The sequence below is a fragment of the Chiloscyllium plagiosum genome, unplaced genomic scaffold (genome assembly GCF_037043375.1).
Source record: "Chiloscyllium plagiosum isolate Xiang-an unplaced genomic scaffold, Cpla_swu_hap1 HiC_scaffold_8, whole genome shotgun sequence".
Lineage (NCBI taxonomy): Eukaryota > Metazoa > Chordata > Chondrichthyes > Orectolobiformes > Hemiscylliidae > Chiloscyllium > Chiloscyllium plagiosum.
Window position 1 is genome coordinate 77,850,365 of NW_028270146.1, and position 21,819 is coordinate 77,872,183.

Genomic DNA, 21,819 nt, shown 5'->3' on the forward strand with positions numbered 1-21,819 from the left:
TCCTCCGTGAACATTGAGAAGCTCATCCATTTTCTCAGGTTCGACACACAACCTTCTTTCCTTATCTTTTAGTGGACCAACCCTCTCTCTAGTTACCCTCTTGCTTCTTATATATTCTTTTCCTCCAACAATTGGCAATGGCTTCACAGGCATCATTAAACTCTTAATTCCAGTTTTTTTTAATTGAATCCAAATTCTATCATTTGTCATGGCAGGATTTGAACTCAGCTTCCCAGAGCATTATCGGGATTAATAGTGCAATGATAATGCGATTAGGCCATCATCTCTCAATGGCATTTTACACAATGTTCAGTTTTGTCCATTGAATGTCCATTGAAACCCAATGCTCTGGCTTTTTGACATAGTGAGTTTGGTTAAAATTGTCTTTAAAGATTTTAAAGGATAATATCAATTTTAAATGTGATGTTAATATGGTCATGTGTCAAAAAGGCTTTGATTCAGTTTAATTTGACCTGTTGGCTAAATTATTCAGAAACATTATGCTCCAGATACTTGTTAATTCAAGGCTATTGAAGTTTAAAGTCTAAGGAGCAGATAAATCTAGGCAGAGTTGTCTTTGAAAGTAGCAACTCCTGGGAAATCACTGAATTAAGAGTACTTATTATTTTAGTTTATGACACATACAAGTAACCTTCACACCATGCAAGTGCCAGGCAATGAGCATCTCCAACAAAAGAGAATCCTGCTATCACCACTTGATATTCAGTACTATGACCATCTCAGTATCTTTCACAACCAACATACTGAAGATACCATTAACCAGAAATTGAACTGGACCAGCCATATAAATGCTGTGGCTAAAGGAGCAAGTCAGAGACTGAGAATTCTGTAGTCAATAACTCAGTTCCAGTCTATCTAAAGCCTGTCCAAACTATCTACAAGGCACGAGTCAAGTGTGCAATGGGATACAATCAACTTGTCTAGCCGAGTACAGCTCCAATAATACTCAATAAGCTTAACACCATCCAGCCAAAGTAATCTGTTTGATTGGTGTCCCATCTAACACCTTCTACATTCACTCCTTTCAAACCTGATACAGTGGCAGCAGTGTGTACCACCTACAAGATGCACTGTGACAACTTGACAAGGCTCCTTCAACTGCACCTTCCAAATGTGCAGACTCTACATCTTAAAGGACAACAGCAACAGGTACAGAGGCAGATCACGGATGCAATTTCTTCCTCAAGCCACACATGATTCTGGCTTTCACTGCCACTGGGTCAGAATCCTGGAGCTTCCTCCCTAACAGCATTGTGAGTGTACCTGTACCAGACAGCAGTAGTTCAAGAAGCAACTCATTACCACTTCCTCAAAGACAATTAGGGTTGGGCAATAAATGGTGGCCTAGCCAGTGACATCCATATCCTTCGACTATTTAAAAATTACAAGTCAATTGTTAAGAACATGGATGTCCATAGTAGCATATGTTAAACTTCACAACCTTTATCTCCCATTTGCTTTTGAAGATTTTCTTAACTATATTCTGAGATGGATATGTGAGAATTGTTCACTGCTCAGAAGATTGTAGTAAAGAAAAAACCTGTACTTATCTTCACAACTTCTTTGTGAGAAACATTTAGGTTTGTGTGGGGTAAGTACTATTATATCGTTATAAATTACAGATATTATATTTGCATACAAGACTATAAATCATAGAACCACAAACGTCCCATTAGGACAACGAATGCATTTCTTTTCGATTGCTATCAACTCCACTTTCCAGCGTTCTCATCACATCCCTCAGTAAGAATGTAAGAATTAGAAACAGAACAAAGAACATGAATCATATCAATGTATTTAAAGTATGGATTTACATTGATTTTTCCATTGATACATTTGTTTGGCATCAGCAAAGTGTTTAAGATAATATTTGTACAATTTCACTGATGTACGCCACTGAGACAAAATGTAATTTATTGGCTAGACAGCTACAAACATGTCTGTACTGAGTATTTCGATGGGTCAATAACAGCCAAGCTCATTTTATTGTACATATCAGTTAATGTACACATCCACACTAGGTGATGAACAATGACTTTCTTTTGTATGTGGGAACTGCCTATTAGCTTGAATGCCTACTTTCAGTATTCTGGAATCCTATTACCTTAATTACCTTACCCTTCAAAAGGGTAAGGACTAGGCACAAAAAAAAGATCCTGGCTGCTCAATGCTGCAGTAGATTTTAATGTCAGCAACTCCAAAGTTAACTCATTACCCACACTTCTGATCTGCAGCGTTGGTTATTCCAAGCAGAGAAAAATATAATTAATTGCATTGACTTCATATGCGGCAGCCAAAGGTGCGAAATCTTCTGTGTATCCATGTAACAACTGCATATTGTGTATCAAAATAGTGGAGGTTTACTGTTCATGAAAGAACTGTCTTCAGTCCAACTAAACTGCAAACATATTTAGATAAAAATGATAAAAACATGATCTGTCACAGGTCATAGAAGCAGCTAAATATAAATGTAGAAATTCTAATTAAGGATAAGTGGGTGATATATTTTTAAAATTACATTCTATAGAACTTGAAATTAGTGAATTGCATTGCAAAAATTAAAAGTGTTTTTCTTGCAGTAAATAACAGCCAAATTGTCATTATTGTGTTAGATGCAAATTGGTTTGGATTTGTACATTTTCCAATTTCTTCATCACTTCCAAGGAATGAAAAAAGCAATACCGGATTGGCAACATAATCTGCCTTGAATTTCACTTACGGGAAGGAGCCAGATAATTCACAGCACTTATTAGTTATGCACTCTTGCTCACTCATGAATGGTAAATTGTACTGTCAGCCACACTTCCCTGCATTTTTCCTTCAGTCCCCAGCCCTTCCCCCACCCCCATCTCACATCTCCCTCAAAATCTCTCACCTTAGTGAAGTCCTTCACTTGGGTGTGGGAATTCCTCTCAGGCCTGTGACACCAATTTGCCATAAACCAATTAAAGAGGCTTTTGCTATAGAGTGTACTGAAAGTACATCATATCATGATGCGTAGATTTTGATCAGTTGAGGCACAAAGTGACAATATTTATCACAATTTTGATTTGTGGATCAAACATCTTATAAGTACATACTCAGTATGCTGCATTTATTTAAATTCTCTTCTGCCACCTTTTCGCTAATCTCAGTCTTCTCCCAAGCTTTATCTCTGAGAGAGAATGGAAAGGGGTAATGAGCCAGGCTGAGCTGTGGCATTTTCATAGGCACCTTCATTGTTGCTTGTTATTGATCTGACAGAGCATGTGCTTCAGTGGTGCAAAGCTGATGCTGCTACTCTATCGTGTTGGATGAACTACTTGTTCATAGTTAGCTCCCTAAGCCTAAATGAGGAGTGGCAGAACTCCCCAGTGGTGGGTGGGTGACAGGCAAGGCTTGCTTCAAATAATAAAACTGTGCAGATCCAACTGTTCAGGGTCACTTTTGGTGTGCTCTTTCAACACAGTTTAAGCTTCCTTACATCAACATGTTTTTCCATTACGCTTTAACAAATCTCAAAGGTTTGCTGCTGACTTGCAACAAAACATTATTATTACCTCAAGGTACGCCTTGAATATTTTTCTGCTCATTCTCACAAAATAATAAATGGAGGTGGGTGGGGGATAAAAGTGATAGCGCATGAAAGAAAGTGGAGAAATTAAATAGAAGATTTGCTCTTCAACTGGATTACTTAAAACTCACAGAGACAATAAGTGAGATTCATTAGGCTATTTGTTACTGGCATCTGCCATGATCCAAAATGAAACACTAAATGTTTCATGGTCTCAAGAAAGGGCAGTATTTGTCTTGGTACTAGAAATCTCTCAACAGGAGATGGTGTGACTTGTAACTGCTATGAGAGGAAATGATGGATGTAGGGGGAGGGTGGCACCAGCTGAACTGTGATGGTTTAATATCATCATCCTCCTGACAGCTGTAATAGGCTTCCCATCTCAGAAATAATTCATAAAGCTGCTACATTATATTCCGTCTCTGACATTCCCCATCCATCCAAGAAACCCAGCAGGCTCAGAACTAATAAGAAAATATATGGTTCAGAAACTCTAAAAAATTAAAGAGGTAGTTTATGAACAATTTGTTTCATAGGGATGTTTATTATATTTATTGAATATTGTATCTCTGATGTGTTTTTTCCCACTGCATATGAAAGAGGAAAAATGCTGACTTTCAACATGTCTTTTTTTTATATTTACAAAATCATATTTTACAGCTTATAATGGATACAATAAATGTCCATGTTATAATCTTGACTTTCATGCATTTAGTTTTGTTCAATATCCACTGCCAAGTAGGCAGAGATAGAAGGCTTCAGAGAAGGTTTAAACTCACAGTATTTGTGTGTTTTCTCGTTTTATGTGGTGTGCTCAGGCCACCCCCGAGGGAAAAGTCAAATAAACTTGTTCTTGTGTCAAGCAAGACTAGAGGTTGTTTTATTACTCAATGTGGACAAAAATATTGAACCCAGAGGTCAAAATTTTAAGCCAGGGAAATGCCTGCCAGGCACATAGCCCACTTACAAGAATTAAATTTAATCAGTATATGTTATTCGCAAACTGAAAAAAAACAAGTGAGCACAAAATTCAACACCCAAATGGTCTTTTGGGACTCAGCTATGGAAAACTTTTTTAAAAAGAAAAATAACTTAGTTGATGTAAGTAATAAAATAATCTATTATGTTGGTATAGATTATTTGTTCTGTTCACTTGCAATGTGAGCTTGTTTGAGAAGTAAGTGGTGAGTGTCACATCACATCTTGTGGTCTGGTTTAATACAGTTACATTTAAATTAATATCATTTTTTAAATATCTGAGCTCATTTTATTCCATCTGAACTTGTTTATTGCCCCTACAGTATCTGATCACTTGACCACCTCACTCCTCTAATAGCTGGAGCAGAACATGTGATAGGTCACAAATCACAAATTGTACAGTGAATAATAAATATCTGGGAGTGAATAACAGAGCTGGGACCAAATAGGAGTTCCAGATGATGGCATGAAGTATGGAGGAAGCAATTTAGACATTTAAAAATACTCTTTGAATGCCAAGATTATTTTGCTGAATTATGAAGGACAGGAATAGAAGCAGAAGTTGTTAGCCTAAGACATTAGCAGTCAGAATACACGATCTTAGCTATCTTGGGACAATGTAGTAAAGTTCACACTTCCTTAAGAAATGAACCTATAACTTCAACAAATAATTTGTCTTGTTACCTAAACTGTTAGGTTGCTGTATCCACTGTTTGCATTATTTTCTTTCTGATTATCTCTTCAGGTTATACTTTCATCTCTCTGAAGTGGGTGAAATTCCACCCTGCATTGCTTCTATCAATTAAAGATAGAATAAATTGGTGTGAAATTCCTCTGTTTGCTGTTTCAATTAAATTGTTACTTAGTTTTGTTAAAATAGTGAACAAAGAAATTTCATATGAATGTATTGATAATGCAACTGCAATACTGAACAGGAGAATTTTATAGCCTGAATATCTTTCATTGGTATTTTTATCTATCATTCTTTGTTCACTCTTTAAGGCCTGAATAGTGCTGGTTTTAGTAATACTCATTAGCATACTTCAAAATTGTTTATGAATCATAGGATCCCTACAGTGTGAAAACAGATCCTTCAGCCCAACAAGTCCACACTGACTCTCCAAAGAGTAACCCACCAAGACCCATTGCCCTACATTTACCCCTGACTAATGCACCTAACCTGCACATCACTGAACACAATTGGCAACTTAGCATGGCCAAGTCACCTAACCTGCACATCGTTGGACTGTGAGGGTAAACCCACGTAGACACAGGGAGAATATGTAAACTTGACACAGACAATTGGCTGATGTTGGAATTGAACCCAGGTCCCTGGTGCTGTGAGGCAGCAGTACTAACGACTGAGCCAGCATGCTGCCCTTATGTTTCAATTATAGTTGAATGGATGAATACTGCAATATTATAGCCACAAAATAAAGTGGAGTTCATATGTGTGGGGTTTCAGCTACTAGGAGTCATTAATGCTTCACATGAACTACAGAAGAGCCCCAAGTCTAGGAGCAAGTATTACATTACTGGATTCAATATTATGGAAAAGTGATTCTATGTTTACATCTTTTGTTTTCTATTGAAACGAACACAAAGTATAGCTATGAAGGTACTCACAAACATTACTTTTGTTCTCTTCATCTGTATGTACACCAGAGGCTAGCTACATTTCTCAATCATTCCAGGACATAGAAGAACAACATTTTTTTCTTTCTAAAGATGTGTCAAGTAGAATAGTTGCTCCCTGTAAACAGAAAGTAGATCCATTACACCAATGAAGTGTCACTGTAATGTAGGTGTCACTGATGTATAGTTGTCACCCTTGGTTTCTTGGAAGTGGTGGTTAACTCCACTCACATATTTGTAGAATCAACCATGATATAATATCACATGGATCTATCACAGCTTCTATTGTAGGCTCTAGTAATTTCTGTCAAGAGGGTAATTAGGGATGGACAACAAATTCTTGTCTTGCCAATAACATTCAAATATCTGAGGAACAAATAAACAAAAAAGCTGTGTGCTGAAATGGAAGCTCAAGTTGAAGTCACATGAGCTTCGACTGTTGCCATCTTGGCTGTGAGTATCAGTGTTCAAAGGAGCCTTAATGATCCATCAAGCAACCTATCCTCAAATGGATTACAATGATTGGTAAAATGCTACCCAGGGGCTTGACAGCATTTCCATTGAGTATCAGCTTGCTATCCTATTGATAGTATTGATATTCTCAGTGCTATCCATTCTGAGGGCTACCAGCTAGATAGCCCAGACTGCTGCTGCCCATGTGAAGATCTTACTTTGGTCAAATTTACATTGATCAAAACATAATTGATCAATTTTGAGCATGGTTTTCAACCATACATCCATGCTGTCTTTGTGTAGATCCAGTTAAAAATAGGCATCCTTGTTCAGGTTCAGCAACCTGCTTAGAATTTCTTTAGTGACCATTTTGACATCAGGCTTGTAGTGGGCATTAAAGCTGTACCCCTGTACTTTTAACCAAGTGTTGTTGTAGTGTAGGCATTGCATTTGTGCCAAGACATCTTCTTTTTTCTGGTGTTAACTGCTTAGCAGGGTGTTGGATATGCCTTCTTGTGTTCTGAACACCAAAGTAAGTGTTTTATGCTCTAATTTGGAATAATTGGTTTGGGACTGAGATAAGGTTTTGCATGCAAAAACCATTAGTGTGCCACCTATAAGATGCATTCTGTGAAAAGTCAACTTCCAGGATTTTCTTCTTTCTTGGGCTGCATTAATGTAATATATTTATCTGCTGACAGCACATATTTCAAAGACTCAAACATACCTATGGTGTGTCTTCCCTTAGGAGCTCTCTCAGAGATGGAAAATCAGAAAATATACTGCCAAGAAGTTAAGGAATGCATCTCTGTAGATCTTCTTTGTCTTGTTGACGTTGTATTTTGTCTAGGTTGGGAATATAGAGAGCCCAACACACTGATCTGATATACACTCACCTAGTGTTTGTAGTGAGCTACTGCCCTTACAGAGTAAAAGTTCTGACTATGCTCTTCTTTAGTTACTCCAATATTGTAATGATCATTAGCAGAGCACGTACCTCCAGATACACTTTCTGTAATTTTGTCCATATGCTCCTGGACTGAAAAGACTAATCTAAACTGAAAGAAAATTTGCATGGCAATATCTGGAAGCAGTATCTTCCAAATGGTGTGTAGTTACTTCTTTAGCAATATTGTATTTGGCATCCAGATTGGATAAGAAATTTATTCCTGCAAACTTGGAATTCAATTCATTAGTATTGAAATCTTAAATGGGGATCTACTTAGAGAGGTTTAGAAATCTCAGATCAAGATGTATTGTCATTATGCCATCCCTCTTCAGTATGTATGTAATAGAACAACACCAATCTGTGGTGATGCGCATGACAAATAGAACCATTGCATTCCATGCCATCCTACTCACACTTAAGCTTTTTGTTGGACGTGTAAGCTGCACCTTCTGGGAGCATCAATTGGTGCAATTGCATCATCCCTGTGATGCAATACAGCATTACTCTTGAAACACAGTACGGTGCTGAACCTATTCAGGTACAATTGGTGTACATTCTGGATTGACTCCATGTGAGTATCCTTGGTCTCTTCTGCCACCATGGGTACCTTGGTAAACTCCTGAGTAGTTATACTATTGAGATAAATGTGGAATTTTTGGGTACTGTGACTGCCCTGAGGCTTGCAAAGTGACATCCGTAGTGTTCGTGTAAATTTCTGACACGAGGCGCCCAGAGACCCTGTGAGTACAAGAGGAAGGAGTAGGAAAACTAACACTGAACAAATCATGTTTTATCCAAGCAATTTTGTCAATCAACTGGTGTCCTTTTGATTATTCTCAAAAATTGCTCATGAGCAGTCCTCTCCTCACACATGATTTTCTTGGAGGCCTGCAGCATTGACCTGCATGCCTGATGGGAAGGAAAATGACTGAAGCGGCATAGCAAGGAAATGGAGTGAGAGAAGAGCGTAAAAAAACTCTCAGTAAATGCCTGAATGATGAGAAATTAATGGAAACCTTGAAGCAGGGAGATTCATTATAGAAGGGTTCCACAATATATTCCATTGCAATGCTAAATGTTTAATACTTGTTATCCAACTTAGACAGCTGCCCATAACAAATATGGATGTTGGGAACTGTACATGGAATACAATGACTGGGATATAGTGAAATATCATAATAATTGCAGATCTTTCTGTAAACAGGCTTAATACAAGTGATTTCATTGTTACTTAAAACTGTTGACACATATTCCCATTTAGCTAATTCAAAACAAAGCTTGCTCCCTGTATCTTGCGAATGTAGCCCTGAGATAGAGAACAGCAGATTGAGTATGTCTGTCATTAGTCTACCATTTAACATTCACTCACCTAGTAGACAGCAGGATACACAACTCTACAACAGCTGGAAAACACAAATAGCAATATAACTGGGATCAGGCAAAATTCAAGGCCAAGCAGTCAACTACAAAGTGTCAAAAAGAAGAATGTTTTGTTTTGCCAATATCCTGTGTTTTTCCCTCCATCTTCTATACAGACTCACAGTAAATAAAGAGAACGTCATGAAAATTAAGGAAAGGATGCTAAGCAGATAGATGGAACAATTATGCAGCTGGTGGAAATGTTCAAGGAGGGGGATAATGCACGATGATTGCAAATCATCAGATAAGCTTCAGGATGAATACAAAATTTGTAGCCAAACAAAGATTAGATGCTCGCACAGTGGAGTTTTCTGTAAACAAATAAAAATGCAGGTGGTTTGTGTTTAGGTGCTGAAAACAGGTCTTGATGATGGATGAACTTCAGTTTGAGCAACAGTGTAGCTCTAGAAATGAGAGCTGCAAAGTTTGGTTCCACAGTGCTACTGAAGTCCACAGTCCTGACAATAGTGACTGATTCACTGACAGCACCAGCCACATGGTGCAGCATGCATGGGACCTCTCGGGAGGGGGGGGGGTGGGTGTGCACCAGAAAAATGTAGAACAGGCACAGTGTCACCCAGTCTCTCGCTTTGATTTGGTGCCCCACCTACCATTTTGAATGTAATCAGTTCCACAAGAGAAACCTCAACCTAACTATTTGCGAACCACTCCCTTCCCCGCCACACCCAAACCCACGATATCACACTACTTAACATAATTACTGTTGACTTTGGCTGCTGCAGAGTTTGAAGGCAGTATACTGTGCTGATGGAGGAATTCTGAAAAGTAGTTGGAGTCAGAAGGGGAGTGCTGCTACACTTTTCCAAGGACCTTGAAATCCTGTTGAGAGACGGCTTACTGTCACTCGTGGAGTTATCATTGACGTGGAGGAACAGAGCAACTTGGAGATAGAGCAGAGGTAGCAGAGACAGGAGGCATTGTACTGAGAAAGAAGGTGGAGGACTCCTACTATAAGGGCATTCTCATGTGGAACAAATAGGAAACATTTCTTCTCACTCAACCATAGCCCAAAACAAAATTGGGATCTACTAATAACCAAAGGGATGTTCTCTGATCTATTCCACCTCTTCCAACTGGAACAGCAACTGCTAAGCAAGGCAAAGATGACACTGCCAGTGACCATCATTCATTATCACTCTCAATTTCTTTGCCATCTGATTTTTCCAGGTTTGTATCAATAACATTGCCACTTCTACAGTTCATTCATGCACCAGGAAGTTCAGGAGGCCCTGGATGCCAATAGAAGGTTTTCATTTCTCAGAGTATTTCATGATGCACTATGAGGTCATTGGCCCCATGTGTCAACACTAGTCAACAAACATCTGATCCTACTCATCCTTTTTTCCAGCACTTGTCCCATTGTGGTGGAGGCTTTGGCAATGTAAATGAATGTCTAAATATTAGTTAATTGTTACCAGAGTTTCTAACTCTAACCCTTTCAGACTGTGAGTTCCAGACTCCCACTAGACTTTGAATGAAAAAGAAATTCTCACCTCTCCTCTTAGCCCTCTACATCTTACATTAAATAGATGCCCCTTAGACTCCTCTACTGGTGGAAAAAATGGCTCTGCATCCACCCCATGTCCCTCATAATCTTATAAACCTATCAGGTCCCTTCTCAGCCTTCACTGCTCCAAGGAAAATAACACCAACCTTCCAATCTTTCTTCAAACCTCAGATTCTCCAGACCAGACAATGTCCTGGTAAAACTCCATTGCAATCACATCCTTTCCATAATATGATGAGCAGATGTGGACTCAGTATTCCACTTGTGGCCTAACCAGTGTTTTATACATTTCCACCATAACTTCCTGGTTCTTGTATTCTATGCTTGTCTAAGAAAGACAAATATCTATATGCCTTCTTAACCATCTTATCTACCTTCCCCAACTATTTTCAGTGATCTATGGATATGCACACCAAGATCACTCTGATCTTCAGTACTCTCCAGTGTCCTACCATTCAGAGAACATTTCTTATCCCTCCCCAACAGCAATACCTTACAATTTTCACATTGAATTCCATTTGCCACTGCTCTACCCAGTGGAACAGTCTATCAACATGATTCTGCAGTTTACCAATTTTTAGGTCATCCATGAACATGGTCATTCCCCCTATATTAAATCCATATATTTAATGTCCATCATAAACAGCAAGTTTTCCAGCACCCAAACCCTTTGGAACCACACTGGAAACAGACTTCAAGTCATAGAAACATTCCTCTGCCATTTGGATCCTATGTGCCAGTTTGCCTTGGATCCCATGGACTCTTGCTTTCCAATCCAAACTGTCAAATGGGACATTACCAGAAGCCTTGCTAAAGTCCATGTAGACCAAATCAAATGCATAATTAACTTCATCAATACTCCTCAAAAGTTACCTTCTCAAAAAATTTGATCAACTTCATAAAACATGACATTCCCTTATCACATCCAAGCTGACTATTCTTGATTGATCCATGTTTCTCTAAGTGTTGATATGTTCTCTCCTTTGGAATTCTTTCTAACAACTTAACCATAAATGAAGTTAGACTTTTTGGCTTGTTTATCTTGCTGTATCCCTTCTTTCCATTTTTTTAAATAATAAGATAAAGTTAGCCATCTGCCAGCCCCCTGGCCACTGCCTATGGCCATAGAGCATTGAAAACTGCTGCCAGATCCTCTGATATCTGCTTCCTTGCCTCCCTCAACAGCCTGGGTACATCTCATCTGGACCTGTGAACTGTTAAACTTTTTAGTACCTCCTCTCTCTATGCAAATTTATTCCAGTATTTGACAGTCCTCCACCCTGATGTCTATACCTGCATTATCCCTTTCCTGCAACTTTCCCTATAATCGCAGAAGGTGTAACACCTGCCCATTTACTTCATGCCTCCTCAATATCTAAGGGCCTAAACACACCTTCTAGGTGAAGCAGCGCTTTATCTGCATTTCACTCAATCTAGCTCTCAGTGTGATCTCTTCTACAAAGCGTAGGCTGGGTGACCATTTCGCAGAACATCCATGATCTGTCTGCAAAAAAGACCTTGAGTTTCAAGTTGCCTATCAATTCAACACACCACTCTGTTCCCTGGCCAACATCTCTGTCTCAGGCTTGGTGCAGTGCTCCAGCGAAGCTCAGTGTAAACTGGTAGAACTGTGCCTCATTTTCTACTTGGAAGCTCTACAGCCTCCTGGACTCAATATTGAGTTCAACAATTTTAGGGCTTGAGGCACTATCTTCCATGTCCTTACCCTAACCCCACACACCAGGCCTTGTTATCACATGGCCTGCTATTATATACAACCCATTGTTAGCCACTTATAGTCCCAATCAGCAGCCACTCATTCTCCCAGGCTGATTGTTATCCACTTCTTTGTCTGTCCAACTGTCCTTCTCTCTCTTTGGGCTCTATCACCACCTATCACTTCCTTCTTACCTTCTTCTCCCGAACCTATATTCAGCATAAAAAACAACTTTTTCTGAGCTACCATCAGTTCTGAGGAAGGGTCACTGAACCCAACATGTTAGCTCTGATTTCTCTCCACAGATGCTGCCAGACCCGCTGAGCTTTTCCAGAAATTTCTGTTCTGGTTACATCCTTTTCCATTTTGAAGACCAACACAAAGTTTTAATCAAGATCTGTGCCATTGTCTTCCTGGTCGACACACAGGTTACCTCAATGGTCCATAATAGGCCCTACAATTAATTATCCTCCCACCCCTTTGAATTTTCCTTTATTCAACCTGCCAATGCTTTCTCACATATTTTCTTAGTTTTCCTAATTTTTTTTAGTTCCTCTGCATACTTTTCTACACTCCTGATGTCTCTGCCATATTTAACCCTCAGCATCTACCATAAAGTTCTCCTTATTGGTAAATCCATATACACCGTGACATCTAGAATTCTCCAATCTTGGTCCCATCTTTTGTCTTCGTGGGAAGGTGATAGGGTTGGGGTTAGGGTTAGGGTTAAGGTTAGGCCTAGTGGTATTATCACTTGCTTGTTAATGCAGATACCCACCTAATGTCCTGGGACCCGAGTTCCAATTACACCATGGCAAATGGTGGAATTTGAATTTAATGAAAAATATCTGGAATTAAGCATCTTCTAATAACCATGAAACCGTTGTTGATTGTCAGAAAAACCAATCTGGCTCACTAATGCCCTTCAGGGAAGGAAATCTGCCATCCTTACATGATCTGGCCTACATGTGACTCCAGATCCACATCAATGTGGTTGACTCTCAACAGCCCTCTGAAATGGCCTAGCAAGCCATTCAGTTATATCAAGCTATGAAATCTCAACAAAGAAATGAAAGCGGATGGACACCCTGGTATCAATCACTGGAGAAAGCACAATGGCAGAAACAGCTGTATAGACCCCACATCCATAAATATTCATTCCCTCCATCACCAATGCTCAGTAGCAGCAGTGTGTTTCATCCACAAGATGCACTACAGAAATTCACCAAAAGATCCTTGTATGGCACCTTCCAAACCCACAACTCCTCCATTTTGAAGAACAAGGGCAGCAAATACATGGAAACACCACCAACTGCAAGTTCCCCTCCAAGCTACTCACCATCCCTATGAAAACATGCATCAGGCAGAAACAAACTGTCATCTTATAATCTCTTAATGACCTCAGTCACTGCTTGCCAAATAATTTGGTGCACGACCTCTACCAAGAGAATGAGGAACTATTTGTCCTCTGTCAACTTTCTGTTGCTGCCTCATGCATGTGTGAGCAGTTACTGCAAGCAACAAGGAAGAGTGTCAGTGAGTGTATAAATGTGTTTGAGCAATGTGCCTGATCTACCTGGACAGCAGGAAGTATGTTGGACCTGAGCTTACAGCAGTGCAAAATTTGTCAGGCTGAGATGCAGCATCTGAATGCCATGCATAGGGCTCTGTGGACCATCAGCAGTGACACAATTCTAATCAATCATGTTTGCGACTCCCTGCTCAACTTGTACCCCACTTTACTATCACCATCCAGCTAGGGGATCAATCTAGTTCAATGAACAGCAGAAGAGGGCATGCCAGGAGCAGCACCAGGCATAAATAAAAATGAGGTGCCATTCAAAGGAAGCTTCAGCACAGGACTGCTTGCGTGCTAAACCATGAATTGACACAGCTCTTAATCCAATAATCAATGGATTAGACCTAAGCTCACAGTCCTGTTACATTAAGTCATGAAAGGTGTGTTCAATTAAACAATTAACTTGAGTAAATGGCTCAATGAATATCCCCATTCTCAATGATGAGAAAACCCAGCACATCAGTGCAAAAAAAAGGCTGAAGCATTGTAACAACCTTCAGCGAGAAGTCTGAATGAATGATACTTCTCGGCCACCCCCGAGGTCCCTAGCATTACAAACACCAGTCCTCAGCCAATTCCGTTAATTACTCGTGATATTAAGAAAATCTTTTAAGGCAGTGGATACTGCAAAGGTGCTGGGACCTGGTAAAATCCCAATAATATTACTGAAAACATACTCTCCAGAGCCATCCATACCCAATGCCAAGCTGTTCCACTACTGTACAGCTACAAAACTGGCATTTATCTCACAATGGAAAATTGTTCAACAATGTGCCATCCACAAAAAAGCAGCAGAAATCCAATCTAACTAATTACTGTTCTGTCAGTGTACTCCTGATCATCAGCAAGTGATGGATGTTATCAATGATAGTGCTATCAAGCAATACTTATATAGCAATAACCTCACTGATATTCAGCTTGGGTTCTCCAGATCTTCAATTGCTTTATCAATGACCTCCTCTCAATTATTATATAAAAGTAGGGATGTTCTCTTATCGTTATGCAATATTCAGAATAATTCATGACTCCACAGATACTGAAGCAGTCTGTGTTCAAATGCAGTAAGAGCTAAAAAATATTCAGGGTTGAGCTGATTAGTGGCAAGTAACCCATTTGTATCAGACAAGTCTCAGGCATTGATCACCACTAATAATAGAGAAACATACCATTCCTAATGAGATTCAAAATCATTATGATCAGTGAATCCTCCATCGCCAATGCCCTGGAAGTTCCCAGTGATCATAAATGAAACTGGACAAGCCATGTAAATACAATGGCAATAAGTGCAGGCCAAAGGCTGGGAATTCTGCAGTACATTTTGTCTTGAAGGCCTATCATCCACCAACCATCTACAAGGCACAAGTCAGAAGTGTGATGTAACACTCCCCATTTGCCTGGAGTAGTGCAGCTCCCACAACACTCAAATGTTTGACACCAGATAGGATAAAGGAGTCCCCTTGACTGGCACCCAATCTACATCCTTAAATATTCACACACTCCATGTTAGCACACAGTAGCAACTACAGGGTGCAGTACAACAATCCACCATGATTCCTGCATTGTGCCTTCCAAACCCGTGACCTCGAGCACTTAGAAAAACAAGACCAGCAGCTTCATGGGAACACCAACAACTGCAAGTTCCTTTCCAAGCCACACATCCTGCATGGAACTACATCACTGTTCCTTGATTTTCACTGGATCAAAAGACTTGAAACTCCTCAACCCTATCAGCACCGTAGATATAGACATAGTGCAATAGTTCAACAGGATGACTCACTGCCACTTTCTAAAGGACAATCAGGGATGGGAAGCAAATGCTTGCCTAGCCAGTGACATCTGCATCCCATAAGAATCAAAAATATCCTGATCCTGTATGAGGTCATTGAAATTTTCTTTGGAATTGCAGTCAGATTCTCAGGGTCCAATGCTTTGAATTGGCTTGTGAGGCTATCTGCAGCCATTCTCTTCATTGCATAGGTCTTTTGAACATACTGTGGAAACATCATATCGCTCTAACTTTACATCTCCTTCAACTGAAGCCCCCAGTGCCATATCAGGGAAACGTAGCATCATATCTCCAGAATGCTACTCCAGAAATATTCTCCCTCTCAAAATCTTTGGAGACAATTCCACCAGTGGCTGAAGGCTGAGTGCAACTCAATTATAAGTGGAGACTGCCTTTAAGAAGTGCAAGCTAGCTATGTGTTCTGCAAGCCACATGTTAACCTGGTGTGGATGTTCATTAAGCCATATTCATCAGAATTCTGAAGATTTAGTGTTCCCTTCACTCATTTAATATTACATTTGTGAATCGTTTGGGACATCTTATTATCAGCGTGATTGTCCCAAATGCCAAAATGGCTTCCGTGCATGCACGAGCATGGCCCATGGTGTCAACTGGCCATGACAGCTGCAGGAAATGACTGTGTTTATCGTTGATGTGTCTACATTCCTGTGTAGTGACATCAGCTGGTGCGTCCCACTTGTGCTGTCCAGCTGCTGCCACTGTGTCATCACCAGACCCTCTCCAGCCTGAGGATTGGGGCTGCTGCTCGCCTGTTCTTCCTCACCGCCCTCTAACCCCTGTCACTTTTCCTCAGTATGACTCAGAGTGGTTCAGGCCTCCAAGTCCTGAATTCCATTATTTGGAATTCTGGCTGCACTATTTGCTTTTGTCCCTTCTGCCATGTTGTAGAATGATAGAGCACAGTGAGCTCTGTATGGCACTTAGAGGTCACATTTGCACCTAAACACAGCTTTTTATTGTAATAAGAATGGTATAGTGTATAGATTAAGGTTGTTGTTTCTAGAGTCAGATACTTCAACTAGATTGGGCAATTAAATATAATACATTTTCACATTTGTACAAATAAGCAAACCTTTATTGTATTGGATGAGTCAAAACCCTCAAGTGTGGCCTTATACAAGGTAAACAAAACTTTTATGTATTGGAAAATACAGCGGATACTGGCAATCTGAAATGAAAGGTGAAAATACTGGAAATACTCAGCAGGTCAAGCAGCTTATGCAGGGAAAAAAGAAGTTGATGATTCAGATCAATGACCTTCTGATCAAACATCTACTTAACCCTCTATTCTCTGCTCACAGAAAAACATGCCAATATATTCCCCCATTTCCATTCTCTTTCTTCCCTAAGAGTGGATGCTTATAGGTCAAAAGACCCTTGTCCTCAACCCCAGATTTTCTGTACCTTTTGCCCTGACTTCCTATCTGTTTCACTCAAACAGGCTTTGTTTGTTTGTAGATTTCTATTTTAGAAAATCAAATTAGACCAAGAAAGCAACTGTCCATCCTTTCATCTATTTATCACTTCTCTTTCTCTGTCCTTCTGTCTCACAGGTTTTGTAAATTAGAATCCTTCATTCAAAAGTGTAATTAGATTGACTTTTTCTGTCAAACCGAACACAACTGAGATAATTAGTTGCCTTCAAAATCGAAGCAACATTAAATGAAGAAAGTAACTCACATTCTCTCGTTTCTCTTGTTTCTCTGTGATCCTGTCACTGTCTCACTCACTCACTCTAATTTCCATCTTCGATTAATAAACTAAAAGTTTTCAGACCACAAAAGAAAGACATAGTAGAGAGACACATGCATTCAAAGCAAACGCAGATACCTCCCCCCCCCCCCCCCGCCTCTTTATCTTCTAAACAATAGCTTAATGTAAATCTTACTTTAGTAAAGTTTCTGAAATTTGTCTTCTTGGTGCTACAGCAGCTTTTGAAGACCACTACTGGACAAAAGAAAGTAAGAAGTAAGGAAAAATATCCTACCAATGCAGTTAACAATAGGATTAGTGCATCCTTGGAAATTAGGCACTCTACATATGAGCAAGTTGAAGGATTCCCATTCACAGAATTAAAGAAGATGTATAATCAGAATGCTCCGATTTTTGCTCTGTTTCACATAAGAATAAGCACACACACTTAGAACCACGCTCTTAAAAAAACTCATGACAAATGTTATTCCGGTAAAACTTTTCAAAGCCATTTGTTCCCAAATTATTTAAAGGAAAGTCTCAGGGCAGGCAAATATTTCCAGGAAGTTTGGAAGAGACTCAATACTTCAGGTAAAATAATGCATTACGCTTTTTAATAATATGCAAAAGCAATTCAATGAATACATTTGAACCAGATTATTGGCAAGCATGTAATTTAAAGGCAAAATGATTAAAATCCTTATTTTGGACGTTAGTTATTTCAGCTAACTGAGAAAAACGTAGAAGGTGGAAGAAATTCAGGAAGCATTTTGTGGAAACTTGGTTGTCAGATTGGATAATCTCAGGGGCCTGTACTCGAACTTTAAGATGGAAACTAACTGTAGTGTCACATCACCTGAGACCTATCTATCAGATTGCCACCTACAGGAACTGTAAGTACTGCAACTACTTAAAATTAGCTTTCAGTGAAAGACATGTCGCATGTACTGAATTTAATATAAACATAAAAAGAAAGACTTATATTTATGTAACTCCTTTCATAACCTTAGGATGTCCCAAAGTGCTTTACAACCAATGAAGTATTTATGGAACATATTCCCTGTTGTAATGTAATCATTGTTATATAATACAAAGAAACCATTTTTTTCCCAGAAGAATAGAAGCTAAGACAGGCTGGCAATGGCAGCAGTATTGTAAGGTTATTCATAAGGTAAGTATTTGGATTACAGCTTCAATGGCATTCTGCCTCAGTTCCCATCAGTGACACAGATTCACTAATTCTTACCCAGGCTGCTAGACGGAGCACTTTATTATGACAAAGCATTCCCATTTCCTAGAGAGAGAAGAGTGAGGAGAGGGGGTTGGTAATAATGATGGTGGTCGGGAAGGGGGTGGGGGTGGGAATGGCGTTGAGGGAGAGGAAACCTGCAGGGATTAACCTGACATTGTGAAAATCAATCTCTTGTTAGATTCTCACTGATGTCAACTGCCGAGAGCATTGTGCTGCAGAATGCCCTGACCTTGTTGGAGTTGGATAGTATGATAATGGGAGGGTACAAATTGGCCAGTAAAGGGGTAAAACTGTGAGAAATAATACAAAAAAAAGAAAAAAATCTTAATTACAACTTTTAAGAACGGAAAAAAAATTATACCACCCTGATAACTAGTGGAGGAAATGTAGATGTATAATTAATCGCTATATTAAGAACCTTTAATTAGAGCTATGTTGACGACTTACCAGTGAACTCAAGTATCAGAGCGTGACTGCAAGTTACAAATGACAGGTGAAAAAGGCAGAGAGTTAATCTTCTAGATGAGCTGTCACATCTTTTTTTTTCAGATCTTAAAATTAGGATTGCTCACAGAGAGGAGGGAGCAGCCATTAAGTGACAACGATGTGAGTGTACTTGGTAACTATCTGGAGGGTGTAAAGAATGCTACTCACCAGGGAATATAACTGTGATTTGAATACAAGGTCTGATATCAGTGACAGTACAGTAAACTTCTCATCAAATTTTGTATGCAGTTATGTAACACCAAATAAACCTTACTACAGACATCTGTTTTGTGTGCATTTGTATTCAAATTATTAATAATTCAGTTTGCTAACCCTTTCAAGCTATACCCTCCAAAACTACTCTTACATGTATAGATCATGACAGCAAAACATACCTTGGAAAATAGCAGCAATTAATAATATTCACAGCCATTAATGATCTGTGATATATGTGTGTGTGTTGAGTGAGTTTTCTTAGGTCCAGGGGCTCTCTCCACCCAGAGTTAGAAAAGAATATGTTACAACAGACTGACAGACAACCTAAATAGCTGTAAGACAGGTTAGCCAAAGTGTTCAATTGTGGAAAATCTAGTGGGCTGACCACAATTAATCTCTGCTCCCAAAGTTCCTGTTCCCCATGGTGTTGCTGACCCCTAAACATGACCAAAAGGTCCTTTCATCACATTTCCGTTAGTATGATCTCTTTTGGTGCTAGTGCAGAAAGATGTCATACACATGTGAATAGCCTGCAATCCACTAAGAGTGGTGTTGGATGACGGGGATTGGTATTGGATTTGCAGAGAAAATCTGAGTTATAATATTGTGGAGAGATAAAATGTCACATCAGATTCCAAGCCTTTCCAGTCCATTCTCCTTACTGAGCATAATTCCTTGGCAAACTTTATTTATGTACATCCATATATTACATAGCTTTTCTTCATGTTCTGGCATTGTTGACAGGCACACTCTTAAAAAAAGGCACCTGTCTGATAAATATTATTTTCTTAGCTATTATAATGTAATCATGTGTCCTTCTAAAAGAATATTAGTTGGAGGGCTCCTGTGGACAGTAATAGGTTATTTACCAGATGGATAGCTCATCGTATAGAAGAACTGAAAAGGCTTATGACACTTTTTAGATGAAATAGACCTTTGTAAGCTGTGACTTAGTGTTCCAAATTGTACTGAAAAATGTGTCAAATTTGTGAAGTAAATGATAAAGGTTGGAGTTAACTTGTCAAGGGCACTGTTAATTGCAACAAGTGTAAACAATCCTGAGAATGAACTGAGAAGAATGAGTCAAAAGGGAAAATTGACAGATTGAGAGAAAAATATTCATGGTTTTCTTTGTTCAAATTGTGAGGTGTGCCTTAAGATCTAACAGTTATCCATGAAAAACATGAACTCAGCTCACTTTATTTAGCAGTCTCATAGTCTATGACAATGTTTCTTGATGACAGATGGCACAGAATTTAATATTAAGGTGCATCCCTGGCACTATCTGTACCAGTTTCAAGAAATGGTTTCAGTGTATTTAGTTACTGACTCCCTCAGGTCCATATAAGCTACACCTTATATTTTGTGCACTTATATCTGATATGAGGATTTGAAGTCGCAAAGCACTCTGCATTGAGGGTAAGATTCAATAGTAGTGCCACACAAACAGAGATTTCAATAGTTATTTGGTGGGAGAGAAATGAAACAAATAACTGGAAAGAGTGTTGATTCTTGGTAATATCTTTTATTGCTATTTTAATCAGCCTGTTTAGTTATGCTATGTTACACCACTAGGACAGATGGAACTTGATCCTGACCCTTCTGGAATAGAGTTATGGATATTATTATAGTGCCACAAGATGCTTTGTTCTTTTTTATGTATTGTGAAGTTATCACAGTAACACTAGGAGTGCCTTTGGGTCCTCACAACATCAAAAAAGATAATCTGACACCAGCTATCTAAATGCAGTGTCCTCACAGCATTGCATTTTGTTTAAGTACATAGACCCCATTGCTAAAAAAAGGTAACAAAATCAAAGAAAGACTTTCAGAAGACTTTTAGATTGCTTTTAAGGATTTCATTGTCATTCAAATATACAAAATGAAAGGGATGTTAAGTAAATGCTTTGGGTTTACAGAGACAAGGTTACTGCGTGGTAAAAAGTCCAAATCACCACATAGTCCAATTAATGGTCGCATTTAATCTGTAAAATATAATAACAGTGCCACCCCAAGCTGTGTCTTTTATTACACTCCATGGATGTGCTGTTCTCTTTTATATCCTGTGCATCCAGAGAGAATATTTTGATACATCAGGGAAATAGTGGACCTTCCCAAAAAGCCATAAACTGCATGTAGCTTAAGATGGATAATCGAACAACATATATCCGTAGCTAATGACCCCACCCTGATGCATTAAAGTCTGACCAAGGATAATAGTGTTCTGTGTAAATTAACACACTCAGTGGTAAACTTGCTTCCATTTCAGTAGGAGACTTGGTGCAAATTAGCATTTGTTCTTAATAAGCTGGATGCTCTGCATTGTGGAGTTCCACAGAGTTCATAATGCGGTTTCCTTGCAGGTGAAAATTTATTCTCCCGAGGATACTTCCACAATACATCCTCCAACAGAGAATCGTCCTCATCTTAATCAGTCCCCAGCTCCAAAACTTTTGCAGTTTTTTTTCAACTTTCCCGCTGAGTGTGATGCTGTGAGTTGTTGGAAATGATTACTCATTTGTATGCTCCCCATA

At 39.2% G+C, this 21,819-nt stretch overlaps 1 long non-coding RNA gene across 4 annotated transcripts in view; it reads right to left on the reverse strand.

Moving 5' to 3' along the window:
• LOC122553980 (uncharacterized) overlaps positions 1-21,819 on the reverse strand; it is an 80,018-nt gene that overhangs the window by 18,476 nt on the left and 39,723 nt on the right. For 2 of the 4 annotated variants that reach the window (XR_015757769.1, XR_006312891.2), the window contains exons 5-6: positions 17,528-17,583; positions 6,179-6,305 (exon numbers count right to left, since the gene is read on the reverse strand). This is a non-coding gene — a long non-coding RNA (uncharacterized LOC122553980). Of the gene's footprint in view, positions 1-2,298; positions 2,420-6,178; positions 6,306-17,527; positions 17,584-21,819 lie in introns of those variants that run through there. The other 2 variants (XR_015757771.1, XR_015757770.1) reach the window with 2 other exon arrangements.